The 12,971-nt window shown below is 41.1% G+C and overlaps 1 protein-coding gene across 1 annotated transcript in view; it reads left to right on the forward strand.

The window, feature by feature from the left end:
• The window catches only part of CELSR1 (cadherin EGF LAG seven-pass G-type receptor 1), a 158,517-nt gene that overhangs the window by 65,234 nt on the left and 80,312 nt on the right, over positions 1 to 12,971 (forward strand). The gene's annotated exons all lie outside the window — the stretch shown is intronic.

Consider the following 12,971-nt stretch of genomic DNA (forward strand, 5'->3'; position numbering starts at 1 on the left):
TATGGGAAAAGCTGTGAGTCAGCTTCAGTTTGTAAATATCCGTATAAATGCTTCTTCCCAGCTTGGGTCCAGTGGCCTGTTGAGGAATGTACTTTGCCTCATCATGGTCTTGACAGCTAATAAAGATCAAAGTACTGCTTCTCAACTATTTCTGAGATGTTATGGAAGAACATTAGCTGAATGTTTTCTGGTGCTTCTGGAAAGTCGGTGGGATTATTTTAGTGTTTGAAATTGCAAAGGCATGTGCACATTCTGCAATGACATGCTGCTTGCCTGCAATTGCTGCTAATGGCTCAGCTGTGTCTGTTGTGACCCCCACAAATGAGAGATATGGCAGAGGGGACTGCTCCCAGAACTGCTTCTCACTTCTGAAATTAAAAAAAAAATTGAAAATATCAATTATTTAAGCCTCCATATAAAATAATTTGCATGATGTGAATGCCTACTGAGCTGGATGCAGCCCTCTAGGTAGAAGGGTTTTCCTTCAGTTTACATGGCTGTTGGCTCAGGGCTGTCATTAAAAATGCAATGGTGAAAGGAGCCAGCAGTCAGTGAGCAGGGACACAGCAGCAGCATGGGAACTGGGCAGCACATGGTGTGGAGGAGGTGCTCCCTGATATCAGAGGGGCTCAAGGTAGCCACCTTCCTTCCCCTGGGTAGGGGACAGGCCTTTTGCTTGACTAGTGAAACTTTGAATCAGGTTGTGATGGCTGGGATATCTGGTCTTCACTGAAGAGGGCTTTTCTTAAAGGCTGCTTTTGTGTCTCTTACACAGTGAAATGCATTATAAAGCCCTTTTTCTATGCATGGAGATGATGCTTGATATGTGAAACATTGGACACCACTAAATAGGTTTTGTGACCAATTATTACATAAATATGTTAAATGAAATTATTATAGTATTAATAGGAATGGTTAGAAGTAGAAGTTTCATTAAACAAAGATATGCATATAAATAGACTTAATTCATTCACGAGTGAATGTCTTGGAAGGTTGAAACGACATAGGTTCCTGTATCAGATTTTGAGGGTCTTTTCCTGGAAATCTTGAGAACAGAAAGATTAAATATACTTAAAAAGGAAAGAGGAAAATTTTATATTAATAATTAATGAATGTATTTAAAAATTAATACTGCAGTCATAACAGCCACAGTGCATATTTAGAAGAGAAACACCATATTATTCATACACAAAAGAAGATTTAACTTTAACTGCACTTTCAGTGCATGTTTGTTGAGTTCAAAGATAACTGTCCTACTGCCACGATGCTGGAGGGATCAGAAGTCAAGGAGTGAGCTCTGCCTGCGCCCACACCATCTTTAGGGCCCAGAAGTAACCACGATTCAATGAAACACTTCATTGTTTGAAACAACAATTTGGATTTCAGTCACCGGCAGGTCAGCCAGGGGAAAGGGAAATAACCCATCCCTGCTCAAGAGGGCCCTGGAATCCCTTATCCTGTAAATTGATACAAATATTGAATATCGGTTTTATTGCTGAAAAAAAAAAATTCAGTATCTGCTCTGTGGCTGGTTTGTGCAACATGAGTGCTTTTAGGCTCAGTGTTTATGACAACATTTTTTCCATCAGAGCTGACACACTTACCCACATGTGGTGGTCATTAGTTGCTTATCTCTCAATCCAGCAATGAGAGGTCAAAAATGTTATCTACAAGCAACGTAGTACCAAAAATATTTTACAAAGTACTTGATCCATTACTGCATCTTATCCCAATCTCCTTTAAGAACTGTGTCATTTTACCTACAATTTTTATTCCTTCTTTAAATACTAGACCATGATCTAGTAATCAGAATACTGCATTTTCTTCTTTGCAACAATATTCCTTCTTTGCAACAATGCAGATTCGATATCTGTTTAATATTTAAACAACATAGGTTTGATTCAAGAACAGCAATGTGAATTGGTTCTCGTAATGCACTAAATGGGAATAGCAGAGTAGAATTTGGCTGATGGCATGGACAGAGAAGTGCAAAGCTGGGAGATGCTGGCGTTACGAAGTATTACCATGGGATTAACTCAGTGTAGTAATGTACTGGTATGAGGTACTTACGAATCTTTGGGATAACTGTAGAGGATGAAATATTAATGGTAACAGTCAATGAAATGCAGCCTGCTCTGGGGACTCTCATGTTTCATTTTCCCAATTAAGAGCTATGTAGAAAAATAATTACAAGAAAATACTAAGATCTATCATCTCCTTAGTAAGATATACTGCAAGTTGATGATAAATCACTACACAATCATAAGCCTGTACTAAATCTATCAGACTGGTCACCTGTTAAAAACACAGCATTTATTTCCTGTAGCAGATAATTATGTCCTAACGTAATCAGATGGAATTTCCTCCCATTTTTCCACCCTGCTTTGAAGCCCTCCATTTGTTTTGATGTAATTGTTAGTCATTTATACACGATGAAAGTTCCTCTGTCTTCAGGAGTCTTCTGTTACTTGCACGAAGGTAAGCTGAGCTCTCATAAGGTATTTTTGAAACCTGAATACTGGCTAGTTTTTGGTGAGTTGAAATTAGCTTCACTTCCTGCGATGCGAGGAGGTGAGTGGACAAGGACATACATTTCCAGTCGTGTTTTTCAGAATAGCGACCTCTTTAAGTTCTGTTATTTGTGTACTGACCCATGCACAGAAGTGGACAGTGTGCACTAACAATGCTGCTATTGATGGCAGGGAGCTCTGTGCCTGACTAAAGGGTTAAAGGACATCATTTATGCTAAACAAACACATGTAATGAAGTCAAACACTGGGGAAAGCCTGCTCAGTTTTTCTGGCTACGTTTTGTGTATCTCTGAGTGCTGCAGAAGAAGTTGAACCCACTACAGGGGAATTGTGCTTAGGCAGAGCAATGTCTGCACTGCTCAGGGGTGAACTTCTGAAGGATGGAGTATTAATGCGATTCACACATGGCATGGTTGCTATGGCAGTTCCCTGCTGAGCTGTACATCCAGCCACGTCTTGGTGCCTCCAATGGGACTTATCCTATCAGTTGGTTGCAATTGCTGCAGTTCCTCGGCAGCCAGCAGTCCTTCTGCTCAGCAGCAGCCCCAGCATTCTTCTCTGTGATCTCACTCCCCCACAAAAAAATCAAATTTTCACAGACCAAAAACACTTCAAAGGGAGAAAAAAAAAATATATCCTGAGATAACGAAGAGATTTAATGTTCCCACAGTTCTCCTTAACCTCCTTAGCTACGTCTCCTGTAGCACGGAGCAATTGCAAGGGAAAAAAAACGTTGCAAGAGAATTTCCCATATCCTCAGCATCTCTCCTTGGATTTCACTTCAGAGAGGGGAGAAATCTTAAGTGGTCATAAATCTTCCAGTAATCAAATACAGCAATTAGAGAACTTCTATGCTTTTTTAGTCCTAATATATTTTTGTGATACCATATTGACATATGAAATCTTGCCATCTAACTTCACCTCTGTGAATTCTCACTGTGTGCCATGAGAATGTAATTATAGCTGTTTTCGCAGGGTGGTACCAAAATGCTCTATTCATGTTGTTTGGTAAGCTCTCGGTGCTTGGCTCTTTCAAACAACATCTAGCAATAAAAGAAAATGTGAAGATCTGCTTCTTTGGTATCTTAACTTATATCCATCCTTTAGATAGTAGTTTCACTGCTTGGACTGATACTAGATTCTCATTTTTCAGGCCAGAGAGATTTATCGGGAAGAATTTCAGCTTTCAAGTACAGAAATCTGGCAGCCAGGGTAGCTGTAATGAGCATTTTATCTTGGGTGAGAGTGTCTGAAATTCCATTCTTGGTTACACTTCTGCAGTTCCACTCAAGCCCTGCACCTGTAGGTGTGTAACAGCAGAATCTTGTACAGCATATCTCAATATGAGACATTTAGACATCTTTAACTCTTAGGCCACGGTTTTGCCATGGCAAAACTGAACAAAGCTTATCATCGCCAGGCTGTGGGGCATCGCCAGCACTGTCAGACCTTTGTCTTGAGCACAAAACAGCAAGCAGTGAATTTTGTTCTTCCCAAACACTCTTCTTAAATGTAGGGATGTTGTCCACAGTATGGGAGAGCTTTATGGATTGTCTCTCTGTGGTACCTAATTCAAATGTTATGGCAGTGAAGTTACTGAAGTACTTTGTACTGGTGCTAACTAAACAGTGTCCCTTAGTTGTGGTTTTCAGGGCTGTGATACTGTCTTCGGGTGCATTTGCTTAGTAAATATTTGAAAACAGTGGCAAGTTCTAATTCTTTAAAAATAGTTTATTAATTTTCAAGAGTTCAAATGCAATTACACTTTTTAGGGCACTGGGTGATTCCTACCATTTTCAGAGTTTAAAGTCTGTATTTTTCCCCATTTGTGAAAAGTATTGTGGAATTTTTTGTTCTGATTTAGGATGCAGGAGAAGTTGAGGAAGAGTGCTGTCAACCTCCTAAAAGCAGTCACTGTTTCTTGATGCTTCAGGGGAGAATACCTGGCTTTCTAGCAGTACCTGAATAGCAGTAGAGTAGGAAAGCCTAGGTCTATAATTTTTTTCTTGGTTTCCAGCACTGCTATGCCATCCTTTTGTTTGCACGGTTGTAGGGAGACTGGGTTTTTATAATTGCAAAACCCTTTTACTTCTATTTCTGTTCAACTGTCACTGCAACTGAGGTAACTTTTTCACACCTGATGATGAATGAATGTATGCAGACATTCCTTAAGATTATTACTCTTTAGTTTTGTTCTCTGCATGGCTCTCCTGTGATTTATTCAACTTCCTCTGTCTCATCTGTGTGAAATCTGTGTAAGGAACGCCCTCTTTACCTCTGTTGAATAGGCAGGCATTTCAATTGATGCAGACACAGCACCCCTACATTTGGTAGCAGCTGGATTTGAAGCAGCTTCTCTCATCTCCTATTCCCTCATCCCTTTCAAACCCCAAGCTCACAGTGCTCAGCCATCTGACAGGGACCCTGGAAGTGGTGCTGGGGATACTCCAGAAGCAGAGCTTAGCTCCTCCAAACATTTTTTCAGAGCAGAACTGGTGCAAAAGCTGGAGAAGCCTGTCTTTTCCTCTTGTTACGATCCTTACAACTCAGCTGTATACTCTGATACATTGCATCTCATAAATCTTATTACAGTGCTTTGAAGTTTCCCCAGATGACCATTGCATTTGCCCATACAGAAGAGCAGTGAATCCCAGATGTTGTCTCACGAGCTGACTTAATATCTAAACATATGAGGAACTTATACAACCTATTCTTTGCAATTAGCCATGGACAATAAGTCTTCCATTGGGTATTACACAGTGCATGCTGCATTTGAAGAACACAGCAGTCTATTGTGAGAGTTACTTCTCGTAATCTTTTTCCAGTGTGATGTGCATTTTGCATCATGATTTCCTGAAAATGAGTATTGGTTTGAGATATTCAGATTAAGATGTATTAAGATGATGATTAAGATGCAGGCAGAATTCTTACTGTTGGGTATACATGTCAAAAAAACTATGACTTCAGTTCATTACAAGCCATACCTGTACAAAACTCTTCTCATCTATGGATTTCTATGGGCTCTGCAAGTCTATTGCTGACAGAGGAAGCCTCTAAGACACCCCTTTGAGAAAGAATGGTACTGTCCCTCCTCACCAAAGGGATGGAAGGAAGTGCAGCATCTTCTAGGTTATGTAAACAATCAGTGGCAAAATCCAGAGCAGCATAGGCAGCTCCTGGTGCTGATGGCTGGAATCCTGGAGGGGGTTCCTGTGAAAGATTTCTTCCCTGGCACACACTCACACAGTCACCCACTGTGTTTAACTCAGAGATTCTTTTGTGTCCCTGCATGTTAGAATGGGTCCTTCCATGTTTCTGCAGCCATGCTGTTGGGGCTTGCAGGGATGGGGCCATATGGCTGGGCTGCACCTGAGTGGTGCTCAGCCGTGGCCTAGGTAATGCATAACTACTGATAGCTGAAATAGTGAAAACAGAGTAAAGTAAAAATTTTATATAATTGAGTCAAAAACAGAAATTTCAAAAATTTTTCACATTTCTGTCTACTGTGTCGATGTTCCTGAGTCATGGGAAATGAACACTGGAAGTCTGGATCTTCTATCGGATTGCTTCTTCAGTCCTAGAAGAGGTCCCCACTTCTGTCAGTGGATTTTCTCTGACAGATATTTCCCTCAACTAATCTTCCACCTGTGCTCACTTGTTAGAACGCAAGAAGCCTTTTCTAATTGGATTACTGCGGTGTATTTGTTGAGAGTTCTCGAACTGTATAAATGGCCTGAAGCCTTAATATCAATCTGCTGTGCCTTCTCCTGAAGCCTGAAAAATAGTTTTATCACCTCACCCTGATGTGTTTAAACTAGCTACTGTTTGAGGCTTGCAAGGTTCCCTGGCTGTGCATAACCTTCCCTTGCCCATATCCCAGTGGCAGCATGGGAGGGATTTGGCCCTAATGGGGTCTCTTCTGGAGCCTCACAGCTTCTCCTCCTCACCTGTGGAAATGCTTACATTTGATCGAAGCCCTTTGCTGTCATTTGGAAACCTAGCTATGGACTTGATGCATTGTTTGTTCTTTTTTATGATGTTCTGATAAGGCTCCTGGTCTTAGCAGGTGTTTTTATAGTGGGTGCAAGAAAGCAGCACATCCCACCGATCCATTCAGCCCTGCCTTCAGAAGTTACCTGGGCCATACATGTCCTCTGTAGTTGTAAGTTTAGTCCTTCCAAACTGGTGGGTTCTAGAAGACCCTGCTGAGTTATTATAGTTTAACCTGTCGGTTTTCTCTTGCACTGTTTTGCTGTTTTTTGGAGACGCTTGGGTAGTTGGCTGACCTTCTCTTCATTTACCCGCTCCCCTTGCCAGTCACCTACAGAGTTTATTGCTCATGATTTTACATTTCCTTTCCCATTATTGACGATATCAAGTGTCACATAGCTAAAATTCTGTGTCTGAAGAATTTAGGAAATAACCTATTTGAGGATGATTCCGTGCACACCGTGACATTTTCGCACCTACTTATTAATGCCACTGGTGTATGTTTCATTACAATCTGAGGAAAGATAGCTTTATAATCACACATTCATGGTGCCCTGAGTATGGTAGGCTACTGACCTAGCATTGGTGCCTACTTGGCCCTGGCGTCCGGCCTCTTTCCCTGCTCTTGGCAAGAATGTGTCACATGAATATGACTTTATCAGTTTGTTTTCTTAATGTAAGGGAGATGTGGATTCAGCACTTCTGTTACTTGTAGCCCTTCCAGTTAATAATGGACCAGAATAAATTTGGATTTTTTTCTTCGAGCATACATGAAAACTCTCTTTTATTTAACCTAACGCACAGTTAGGTTTTTCAGCACTTTTTAGGCTCTTACTTGCATTTGACTTGCACTCCTGATTTTGTACTGATGGAATTTCTGTTACCACACCTAAATGGGCGTTGTAATTCTCCCAGACTTTTTGAAAACCTTTATAATGCGTTTGCTTATCTTCATAGGTGTAACTAAAAAAAGTGGAAGGTAGAAAGCAATTACACAAAGTGGAGCTATTTAATATTGTAATTTTACAGGCATTTGTAAAACCTCTGCTTACTGACGAAGCTAAATTCCCACACACCACCATAATTGTGAACAGTTGTGCTGAAGAACATGGATCTGAGAGAAATTTTGCACATTTCGTGAGGTTTAATTAACTTACTTTAGATAGCAGTGAATTAAACTGTTGCAAACTTCTCCATGAACGCAGTTTAAAGCTGTGCTGTGTAAAATCTATCGTAGTTGAACTGTGTCTAACATATAGTTTTTCTCATAGTCTTTTAGTGATAATTTTTAGGATGAAGTTTTAAAATGGGTGTAAACCATAGAAATGCATCCTGGTATAGCAGAATGTACAGTTGCCGAATGTCAAAATAGACTGCTCTTCCAGTGTTTTATTACCAACATAAGTTTCCTTATGGTTCCTTCCATAAGTTTCCTTACGGGTTCGTTCTCACTGAAAACAAATCAGATAAGGAAAAAGCAGTAGGGAAATGAGGAAAAGAAGCAAATAGCAGCAACTAAAAACTTCTGAGTTATCCGTGGGGAAGATAACTCATCACAAGGTAACATTTTTTCCAGCATGCCTTGTGGCCCTGGAAACCCCCTCATCATTCTCCTAGCTGAGATGAAGGCTAAAAACAAAACTCCAGAAAGGTGGGAATTAAATATTTTAGATCTTCCAAAACAGAGAACAAAATGAAAGAAAACTAACTTTGAAGGAAGATGTAATGAGCCTCCTTTTCTCCTGGTTAGGAATACAAAACTGGGAAATGAAAGCCAACAGAGAGTAAGATTGAATTGGGAAAACCATTCATAGTTGCAGAGTTAGCCATTTCACTTTTCATCAGTCACTAAGCAACAGGAAGGTGAGCGCGGAGCCGGCAGGAAGGATTGTTGGGCACAGAGACCGGCGCATCGGGGTGATGTCCTGCGAGGGAGGGAAGAAGTGAAGCTTCTCGTGTGCCAGTTCTTTGTGTTACGATGATGACCCAAGGTTTCGACAGTTGAGCGCCAGACTGAGGCACTTGGCCTTGAACATCAAGATAATTACAGCCCTGCCGTACAGTTGTGCGGGGCGTTGTGGGAACCGCAGCTTCATTGTCGGTGCAAAAGCTCTTTTGTTTGGAGCATCACGGTTCACTGCCCGCATGGCAGCGCTGCTCCTGGGGCACCCGCACTGCGCCCTGCCCCGCACCGCCGCACCGCAGTCGTTAGCCTCAATTTTCTGTTTGCTTCTGAAAATCAAGATGAGGAAACTTTCCTTTGGGCAGTCTCCTAAATTCTGTTTATCTAGAACATGCAAGAGGTACTGTACTGCACTTGCACTATAATATTTTAAAATGTATTTTTAGTAGATAGGGCAACTAGCCTTCAAAGGTCAGCACACTGACGTGCTTATTGTAAAAATCTTTATTATGAAGATGAGTGTCATTTATTAACAATTAAACACAATCTAAATGACACGGTAAAGCATATTAACTAACAGGACTCAGTAATCCTTGGAAGTGACTTCAGAATGAAACTATTCTATGCAAAGGCTGAATGGTAACCAATTAGCTGCTTTAGGAGAAGTTAATGATGAGCCGTGGAAGCAGGCTGCATGCAGTATCAGCTTGTCTAAAGTATTTTAAGTTTCTGGTCTATACATTTAAAACTAAACTGATTTCAAGATTTTTGATGCAAGATGTGACACTGTGGTGTCTTTTTCATTAAAATAAGTTGACTTCCCTGGTCAAGTCACCTTTTGCTTTCATTTCAGTTTTACTGATCAATGTGGAAATTATTTTTGAGAGTATCTTTCTAACCCTGATCCTTTTAATTTGACAATAAAGGACCTTCTTTTTTTTTCCTCATAAATTTCCCTTAAATGTATAGCAGGAGAAATTTGTTGAGCTTCAGATTGCATTTGCTGATTTTATATGCTCTGTGAAGGAAAACCTCTGATCTGCAGTGCAATGACAGTTGCATTGTGCTTAGTATAACTTTCTTTTAAGCTAATATTTCTTATATAAACTGAAAGTACAGAGCTCTGCAATGCTACCCTCTTGAGATGTAATTACAATAATAGATTTACTTTATTTACTTTAAGCATGTTTTTCAGCTGCTTTATTAATATTTTATGGTTCCTCCTCAAGTATTCTCACTAATTGGCTATTATAGTTCTTTCCATCGAAGTGTCTGTGACCACCTAGGATGTTAAAGACCATGAGTTTGTTTGAGACATGCCTGTTTCCCCAATGCCATCATTTTTACCATAGTATTAGATTACTGAGATGATGTTTTCCTGTGAAAATCTGAGTTGAAAACAAGCTTGCACCAGTCATCGTGTAATGGAGGTATGTGGAGCTGCTTTCTTACAGTTTGGGCATTGGGAATTGCAACCCTTTGGTGTCCTCCTTTATGGAAAGCAGTTTAAGGAAAACAAGCTGGAAGTGTACAGGAAGTTGGGCTGGGCCTGAAAGCGCGTCTGGTTTTCTGGCTCTGAGTTCCTTCTGATAAAAGTCATTATTGCAGACAACCCCAGCACAGCCACCAGGCTTTGCTCTCTTTCCTCAGTCAGGTAAACAGCTTAATATATTTTGTTAAGCGCTATGGGAGTCTGGTGGCCAGTGAAATGGTATCTGGGAGGATTTGTGGTGCTGATGGTGGCATTCAGTGCCCAGTGAAAGTGGCAGCTTTTCAGAAGCAGTCTATTTTATCATATGAACAGGGACGTGATGATGTCACAAGTGACCTTTTTCTTTCTTATGATGACTGCCCATGGAAGGATGTGAGAACCAGCCATGGCAGTTGGTTCCCATGCTGAAGTGCCTGCAGGTGCACAGGGATGCAAATAAGGACCAGGCTGCAAAACCTGTCCCCAAGGGAGCATGTCCTGCGGGCCACAGCTGCTGCTTCCAGCCTTCAATGCTCTTCACGTGCCTTTCCTCAGCTGGAGACAAACTGCATGGCACAGGGAGTGGAAAAGGTGACATCAGGTGTGTTTTATGGTAAAGGCAGAGGAAGATGATTTCTCTGAAAAAATACGTGGAGTAGGAAATATTGCTCTGTAAATGAATTATCTATAGTATGCAGAGGTGTGTCGTGTTCTTACACCTCCAGGTTTCTCATTGGTTTTAAAAGAGAGCAGCAGGAAGGGGAGGTTTTTAGGAAAGTCTGTTCCAAGAGATCTATCCCAGGTGAGACATGATGCAAATTGCAAACACAGTGATGTTATCTAATTTGTGTTTTATCTTTAACATCTATAATAATATTTTTCCACTACTAAATATATCCAGAGATAAAGCCTTTGGAAGGCAGTGCTTCATCGCTGTATCTTAGCCCAAATCAGTGCAATTTGCATTATGGTGCACTGTATAACATATGTTCCTGCTGCAGAACTCAACAATAAATGAGAATTTCTGTTTCCTTTTTCTCTTGCATTATTTTGTGTTGTGTACAGTCCTAGGTGAGAAATGTAAACTAGAGAATGAAAACTAAAGAAGTTTCTAAATCTGTAACTTCCAGGTCAAATGAAGGGGGAGGTGGCACCTCGTAAGGGTCCTGTACATGTAAACAAATGGTTCAGTTTATCTACAGAGCTTAGAGATAGTTGTGAAATCACAGAGAGTAAACCAGGAAGAAATTACCCATAAGAATCCCACAAAGCAAAAATTTTAGGTAGCTGTGTCAGACTGATGGAACATGTGGTTTTTGTTTTGTTTTTTTTTTTGCTCATTCTCTTCCACCACATCTAAAACAATCCAGGAAAGTGATTTTCCTCAGAAGCCTGGGGTGGCATTAAGTCAGGGTGCTGCTGGAGCACGTGGCAGGGAGAAGTGGAACACCATGGACCCAGCTGGCCCATGTTCAAGCCAGGTGAGTCTTGCTGGGACCTCATTTGAAGATGGGTCAACATTAGTTTGCTATTAGCACCCTGGCTCTGCACAACAACCCAGAGGGACTTTTTTGGCACTTTTTTTATTTTTACACTAAACCATAAGCTGTGAAATCCCAAGATTCATTTGTGATTTGTACTTTGTTTCTGTCAACACTGATGGAAGTTGCATGGATGGGGGCAAGGTCCAGTGACTATTCAGATTGAGCACATAGCATCTTGAGAACATGCTCATCATTTCTGAAATACAGACTAATTCATTTCTTCAACAGATGTGCCCCAAATATCACTAATCCTCCTTATCATTGTTTCTTTTTTTTCCCCAATTATTCCTTCTCATTTAAATGCAAAACCACAAAAACGCCAAATCCCAAATCATCCATCCATGCGTCCATCCCTGCAGGGTGCTTCTGTTTTGCATTGTTTTGTGACCAGGGGATGAAAAGAGGCACATCTTTGCTTAGGCTGGTGCTTTGCATAGGAGAGTGTGCCTGGTTTTGGATTTGAGAGGGGCTGGGCACTATGTCAGCAGCGTGTGGCCTGAAAAAGCAAGAGATACAGGGTCCTGAGCTTCTCCTGCTTTTGCTTTTGTTAAACAACAGTGCTTGTTTAGCCCTGGTGCCACTTAGTGAATGACTGGCACATGGAATGGGGTCCTGGCCTTTCTCTTGCCCACTTGGCAAGGGGAGTTTTCCATCATGGTCCTCCTCCTATGAGCTCTTGGGGCCATGAGACAGCTGGGGTACAGATGCTGCCCTCGAGGTCCCCAGAGGAAAGAATGGAATGAGTAGTCATTGGGAAGAGAGTGAGAACTGGGAGAAGCCTTGGAGCAGCTACTTTCACTTGTGTGTTTCATGTTGGAATTTGACCACCAAGAGCTCTCACATGCCTTGGAGCCAGCAGATGCCTCCCATAGCTCCAGAGATAAATATAAGAAAACAGAAAGCCTCCTATGTTCAGTAGGTTTGAACATCTCATGATTAAAGATCTCATGACCTTTAACCCAGTCCCATGATATTTGGAAATCTGATATATAGGGAGTTCTTGTGGAGAATAGAGTGATGGTGAAGGAGAACATTTATGTGCAGCTGGGAGAGTGCTGATGGCTGCACTGTCCCTTCCCACCCGCTCAGAGCTTTAGAGCTTATGTCCACAAGAGAAATTAAACCAAGGCAGTGATTTTGAGTATATTTTTATAGGATTGTTTTCTATCTGTCACCTTGGAGAGCTACTGGCAAGCTCTCTCTCTATACATATGTATGTATATACATACATACATACACAGTTTGTGAGATTACTGTAGTTGTTATTTTGTTCAGTGCTTTAAATTCAGCTTACTTGCTTGCAAATTCATCTTGTTACATCTGGAACAGTTAGCAACTTCCTATGTAAATTAAGTACAGATGCCATTGCTGTTACTGGGATTTGGTCCTCAACAGCGTGTATAGGTGCACACACGTGTATATTTTGTGTGTGGTTGTGTGGGTTTATGCATATTTTATTTGCTTTGCCCTGTTTCTCAGCATCTGCCTTTATAGTGCAGAAACAGCCCAGGGGGCAGAAAGCAAGGAGGGAG

This window comes from Tympanuchus pallidicinctus, unplaced genomic scaffold, assembly GCF_026119805.1.
Source record: "Tympanuchus pallidicinctus isolate F22 unplaced genomic scaffold, pur_lepc_1.0 scaffold19, whole genome shotgun sequence".
Taxonomy (NCBI): Eukaryota; Metazoa; Chordata; class Aves; order Galliformes; family Phasianidae; genus Tympanuchus; species Tympanuchus pallidicinctus.